General features: G+C 48.5%; 1 pseudogene; it reads right to left on the reverse strand.

Annotated features, from left to right (window-relative positions):
* Nucleotides 1–261: 261 nt before the first annotated feature.
* On the reverse strand, nt 262–906 carry LOC123405227 (annotated as a pseudogene).
* Nucleotides 907–7,069: the final 6,163 nt, after the last annotated feature.

Below are 7,069 nucleotides of genomic sequence, written 5' to 3' on the forward strand. Positions count from 1 at the left end.
CTATACCTACTAATAAAATAAATAGGTATACTTAGTTCGTCGTATGTTTTTATGAAAAAAGTTGTACATATTTTTACTACTCAACCCGCAATCGAGTAAAACTGGTTAGTTTCGGATTTTTTGGTCCGTCCTTGGGTGGGCCGCGCATTGTTTCTGCGTTGTTTGCACCAGCCGCCTTAATTACCATTTTAAGCATAAAAACACGATGGAGGAAAGTAACGGGCCAGCAGCTTGGGCTTGGTCTCCACGAGACCACGACTGTCAGCGCAGATGCAGCTCGGTCAGCGGCGCCGTTGACCTGCAGACCACCGGCACGCGGCCCTCACGGTCGTGGGCGAGCTGCTCCTGCGCACCGCCGGGGAGCTTCTCGAGTCGTGGTGTGTCACTGTGGTGCATCACGAACACCTTGCGCACGTTGAAGGCACATGCTAATCCATCTCTCGCTCTCGCTTGGCAGGGTGGGAGCAGCGACGAGGAAGAGCAGGCTGCGAAGGAGGACTAGACGAGCTGAGCATGGAGCCCAGCAGCCAGAGTACCACGCCCGCCAGCAGGGGTAGGCCGCGCGCCTCTCCAGCTTGTCGCCCTGTTCCGACCAACAGCCGAAAACACAACGAGCAGTAGTTACTTACCGGCGGCGATCGACGGCCCATGCACCCTTGCGTTTGCTGACGATCGGCACTCACGAACCTGGGAGAAAAGCTGCAGTGTGAGGCCGACGACGGCGACGACAGAACAGGCGGCGTCGAGCGCGGCCGCAAGGAGCTCGACGAGGCCAAGCTGGGGGTCGAACCGTGCAAGCCCCACACGGCAGTCCACGCCTGCGAGGTGCGTCCCGAGGCAGTGCACGTTCACGGCCGCCACCACCGCGAGCGCCACGCCGGACACGAAAAGCGTCGTGCATGGCATGTCTGGCGAACAGGTGGTCCCACCCTCACATCTTTTGCGAGGAACTTCAGGTGAACGTTGACGAAGGGAAACAAAGAAAAAACACCTGGATGGCATGCAACATGTGGCAAGCCCTGCTCGTTTTTTTTGTCACATGCTCATCTGCATTGTTTGTGCTCACCTGGGTAGTGGAGAACATGTCCCATGTCATGTTGAATCTATACATGTATATATACTTACTTCTTTTTAATAATAAAGTAAAAGAAAAGCCAACAATCTCTCTTCATGTTGTGTGTCCTAGCTATGGTACGGTACACATATTCCAGTGTTCGTCATAAAATGAAAGGGCTCTTCCAGTGTTAGAGCATCTACAACCGGATCCCTCGTATTCGTCTCAAACGTCCGAACAAACTGCCCGATCACTGATTCGTCATAAACAACGATCCAATTGAACCCCTCATATCTACGTCAAACGCTCGGACTAACTGACACCCCTCATATCCATCTCAAATATAAGGATGATGTGAGAGCTCGCGGACGCTTTCGAGTATGCCCCGTCAGTCCGTCATCTAAGACACGACATCATTCTAAACCACCTTTTCTCTTTGTTTATATATCCTTTTTCTTTCTCTTTCTTCTTTTCCACCAATCACGTATAACTGACCAGTCATATGAGGAAAATATGAAAAGTATGGTTGCACGCATGAAAAAGTAGGGGTCGGATTTGTAAGTTTCGGTCGTACGTGGGAGCCCAAAATGATGTTTTATTGCTTTTAGCAAAATATTTGTTCTTGGCATATATAAAGAAAAGTTTTAAATAGACCATTTCCATTGGATGTGAATGTTCATCCACACTAAAAAGCCCAAAACACTATTAGTTGCCATGAGGGTATGCTATTTCTCTTTTTCTCCGAATTTTGTGGGCAGTATCGCTGCTGAACTAGCAGTTTTGGATGAAAAAATGACTAAACTTTATTGTGTTTCTAACTTTATTTTTTGTTATATGTTGAGGAAGATATTAAGATTATCATATTCTAATTGGATAAGTCTGGATCATGTGAACAGTTCAAGTAGACTAAATTTTGCATTACATGTAAACGTATTTTTGCACATAAAAATTCCAATTAAACTTAAATACAAAATACATAAAAATTCCAATTAAACTTAAATACAAATTATTATTTTTCTTCCGTTGCAACGCACGGGCATTTGTCCTAGTAAAACATCAATAAAAAGAATGAACTAAAAAGGACCAAAAAAATATCAACTAAAAATAGTTTTCATAAAATAAAAAAAGCTGCCCACCTACTAGGCAACCACGACCTCCATACGACTAGAAACCCATTTATAAAAGGGGCCAGGATGAAAACCCACGGGCCAAGCAGGCCCAACAGGGCGTCAGATAGGCAAGTACTACCTGCAATAGAGAGACGCTCGAAGTGGCAGTGGCAGCGAAGCTTATAAACAACTCTGACCACCCTCGGCTAGCGAGGTGGGACTAAAAATTTGGCCGCAGGAGCACCACCCTTTAGTCCCGGTTGGAGGCACCAAACGGGACCAATACCCACCTTTAGTCCCGGTTGGAGTCACCAACCGGGACTAAAGGTTTTGGGTTCTTGCCCTTCTGCCTGGCAAAATTCGCCTTTAGTCCCGGTTTGTGGCTCCAACCGGGACTAAAGGGGGCCTTTAGTCCCAGTTGGTGCCACCAACCGGGACAAATACTGTCTATATATAAGCTTGTCCTTTCAAATTTTAGTTTCGGTTTCCCCCCGACGACGCCGAGCACATCGACGCCGCGAGGCTGTCCGAGCTCGCCGTCAACGCCCTCGCCGTTGCCTTGAATCGCCGTCGCCCTCGCCGTCGCGTCGTCGCCTCGCCCTCACCGTCGCGTCGTCGCCTCGCTCTCGTCGTCGCCCCAACGCCTCGCCCTCGACTTCGCTCCGTCGCCTCGCCCTCGGCATTGTTGTTGGGAAACGTTGCATGGAAAACAAAAATTTTCCTACGCACATGAAGACCTATCATGGTGATGTTCATCTACGAGAGGGAGATTGGATCCACATACCCTTGTAGATCGCTAAGCGGGAAGCATTAAGAAACACGGTTGATGTAGTGGTACAACTTCGTGATTCAAATCACCGTCGTCCCACGATCCGTTCCGATCTAGCACCGAACGGACGACACCTCCACGTTCAGCACACGTACAGCTCGATGACGATCTTTGCCTTCTTGATCCAGCAAAAGAGACGAGGAAGTAGATGAGTTCTCCGGCAGCGTGATGACGCGCCAATGATGGTGATGATCTATTCCTGCAGAGCTCCGTCCGAGCTCCGCAGAAAACCGATCTAGAGGAAGAACTACGATCTAGAGGAGAGGGCAGCACGTGGCAAAGTTGTCTCTCAAAAGCCCTAAACCTCTAGTCTATATAGGAGGAGGGGAGGGGCAGCCTTGGCGTACCAAGGAAGACCTCCTTGGGTCGACCGAAGTGGGGAAGGGAGGAGTCCTCCTGCAATCCCACTTGGATTAGGACTCCTTCCTTATTTTCCCACCTCTTTTAAATTTTCCATTTTTTCTTCATGGGCTTTCCTTGGATGACATTGTATGCCCATTATATCTTATTGTGCATCCAATAAACCCACGTGAACCCCTTGGGGCATGGTGGGCCCACCTAGTGGGTCCCCGGAACCCATTCGTCACTCCCGGTACACTACCGGCAATGCCCGAAAATCTTCCGGAATCCAAACACCAACTTCCTATATATAAATCTTCGTTTCCGGATAATTCTTGAAACCCTCGTGACGTCCGGGATCTCATCTGGGACTCCGAACAAAACTTCGTTCACCAACACATATAATTCAACTATACCGAAACGTCACCGAACCTTAAGTGTGCAGACCCTGCGGGTTCGAGAACTATGCAGACATGACCTGAGACACTTCTGTGGTCAATAACCAACAACAGGACCTGGATGTCCATATTGGCTCCTACATATTCTTAGAAGATATCTATCGGTTGAACCTCTATGTCAAGGATTCATATAATCCCGTATACTATTCCCTTTGTCCTTCAGTATGTTACTTGCCCGAGATTTGATCATCGGTATCTCTATACCTAGTACAATCTCGTTACCAGCAAGTCTCTTCACTCGTTCCGTAATACAAGATCCCATGACTAACTTCTTAGTCAAATTGCTTGCAAAGCTTATTGTGATGTTGTATTACCGAGTGGGCCCCGAGATACCTCTCCATCACACGGAGTGACAAATCCTAGTCTTGATCCATGCCAACCCAACAGTCACCTTTGGAGATACCCGTAGAGCACCTTTATAGTCACCCAGTAACGTTGCGATGTTTGATACACACAAGGTTGATACACACAAACGTTGCGATGTTTGATACACACAAGGTATTCCTCCGGTGTCCGGGATTTGCATGATCTCATGGTCATAGGAATAGATACATTGACACGCAAAAAACAGTAGCAATAAACTGACACGATCATATACTACGTTTATAGTTTGGGTCTTGTCCATCACATCATTCTCCTAATGATGTGATCCCGTTATGAAGTGACAACACTTGCCTATGGCCAGGAAACCTTGACCATCTTTGATCAACGAACTAGTCAATTAGAGGCTCACTAGGGACAATGTGTTGTCTATGTATCCACACATGTATCTGAGTTTCCAATCAATACAATTCTAGCATGCATAATAAACGATTATCATGAACAAGGAAATATAATAATAATTAATTTATTATTTCCTCTAGGGCATATTTCCAACACTCTCCCACTTGCACTAGAGTCAATAATCTAGTTCACATCACTATGTGATTTTAATGAATCTAACACCCATACAGTTGTGGGGTTCGATCATGTCTTGCTTGTGAGAGAGGTTTTAGTCAACGGTTCTAAACCTTTCAGATCCGTGCGTGCTTTACAAATCTTTATGTCATCCTATAGATGCTGCTAATACGTGCTATTTGGAAATATTCAAAATGACTGCTCTACTATACGGATCCGGTTTACTACTCAGAGTTATTCAGATTAGTGTCAAAGCTTGCATCGACGTAGCCCTTTACGACGAACTTTTTAATCACCTCCATAATCGAGAAATATTCCTTAGTCCACTAGTTACTAAGGATAACTTCGACCGCTGTTCAGTGATTCAATCCTGGATCATTCTTTGTACCCCTTGACAGACTCATGGCAAGGCACACATCAGGTGCGTTACACAACATGACATACTTTAGAGTCTACGACCAAGGCATAGGGGACGACATTCGTCCTTTCTATTTCTTCTGCCGTGGTTGGGCTTTGAGTCTTACTCAAATTCACACCATACAACACAGCCAAGAACTCCTTCTTTGCTGATCTATTTTGAACTCCTTCAAAAACTTGTCAAGGCATGTATTTCATTGAAAGTTCCATTAAGGTTTTGATCTATCTCTATAGATCTTGATGCTCAATATTCAAGTAGCTCTATCCAGGTTTTCCTTTGAAAAACTCCTTTCAAACAACCCTTTATGATTTCCAGAAATTCTACATTACTTCCGACCAACAATATGTCAACCACATATACTTATCAAAAATTCTATAGTGCTCCCACTCACTTCTTTGGAAATACAAGTTTCTCATAAACCTTGTATAAACCCAAAAGCTTTGATCATCTCATCAAAGCGTGTATTCCAACTCTGAGATGCTTGCACCAGTCCATAGAAGGATCGCTGGAGCTTGCATACTTGTTAGCATCCTTAGGATTGACAAAACCTTCTGGTTGTATCACATACAACCTTTTGTGACAGCCTGATGCCGACGTTCCACAAGATTCCCCATTTCTTTCCGTTTTTGTCGTGTGTCTATTTTCTTTTGTCGCATCATCATCGCATCATGCGCATCATCTGCATTGCATCGGCATCTCCGTTGCCGCCAGTTTTCAAAACTTGCATCCGTTGTTAGTTGCCGGTTCTCGTCGTTGTCCATTCTGAGCCCAACCACACTCGCACGCGCCAGCGGCATCGTTCGAAACCCTGTTTTTAAGGTGTGCGTAAAACTTTCTCTGATCGGGTTGAGATTTGACGTGCGGTCTTATTTAGTTATAGCTAGGCCGCCTGTCGAATTTCGTCGTGATCGGAGTCCGTTTGGTACCCGAATGGTCGACCGTAGCGGCACCATATTCGGTCTATCGTCGGACGTTTTTTTTGGTGTTTAAAAATCACGTTGCCATGCCGCACCATTTCCCTTTCATCCCTACACAGCCCATTAAACCCACCTAGCTACTTCCTCCGTTCGTGGTCGTCGGATCGCGATCAGACGGACGAGGTCCACCCCACCATAGACCAACCCTATAAAAGTATCACCCCCTAGAAAGACCCCTCCCACTTCACTAGGGTTCCCCCTAGTCATTTTTGCAGCCACCCCCTCAAAAAAACCCCACCTGCTAGCCCCATCTCCTCCCTCACCGAAATCTCATCCCAGGTCAAATCTGGACCATTGGATTTCCATCCAAAGGCCCAGATTCGTCAGTTTTCCCACCTACCGGACATGTCCGTGGTCAAACCGGACACGTCCGGCGACCACATTGCCACAGAGGCCGAGCTCCAGATCGGGGAGGAGCCCCGATCCAGAGCAGCCGTCGCCCTTGTGCCCGCCTTCCTCCGTCGCCCGCGCCGAATCTCGCGCCGCCTTCTGCCCCGCGCAGGTCGCTGCCCTCGCCCCCTGCCCGCCGCTGCCTGCAGTGCCCGAGCGCCGCCGGCCCTTCCGCTATAGGGAATGGGACCCTCGGGACGAGATCCACCCAGATCCAGCGAGCCCCCACCGGATCCATGCCCCCTGCGTCCCGCCAGCCTCGCTGGACCTGCTGTGCCGCCACCATGCCTCCTGCTCGGGAGGAGCACGGGAGGTAGGCGACGTTGCCGCACGCCCCCGTCCGAGCGCAACGCCACCTGGGCCGCCTCGTTCGCCAGGCGAGGCCCAGCACCGCGACGCCCGCCGGTCTCCTTCGTTTCGGCCCAAGCCAGCGCCCCCACCGGCCCAGCAACCGACCCCCTCCAGCGCCTCCTCTCCAGGCCGGCCCAAGAAGCCCATGATGAGCGCCTCCGCTAATCCCTGCCCGTAGCGCTATTTAATTATCTTGCGCTCAATGCCCTGTGTAGATTCGGCCCGATTCGGTTTATCTAATTAGTCT

Source organism: Hordeum vulgare, chromosome 6H (genome assembly GCF_904849725.1).
Source record: "Hordeum vulgare subsp. vulgare chromosome 6H, MorexV3_pseudomolecules_assembly, whole genome shotgun sequence".
Lineage (NCBI taxonomy): Eukaryota > Viridiplantae > Streptophyta > Magnoliopsida > Poales > Poaceae > Hordeum > Hordeum vulgare.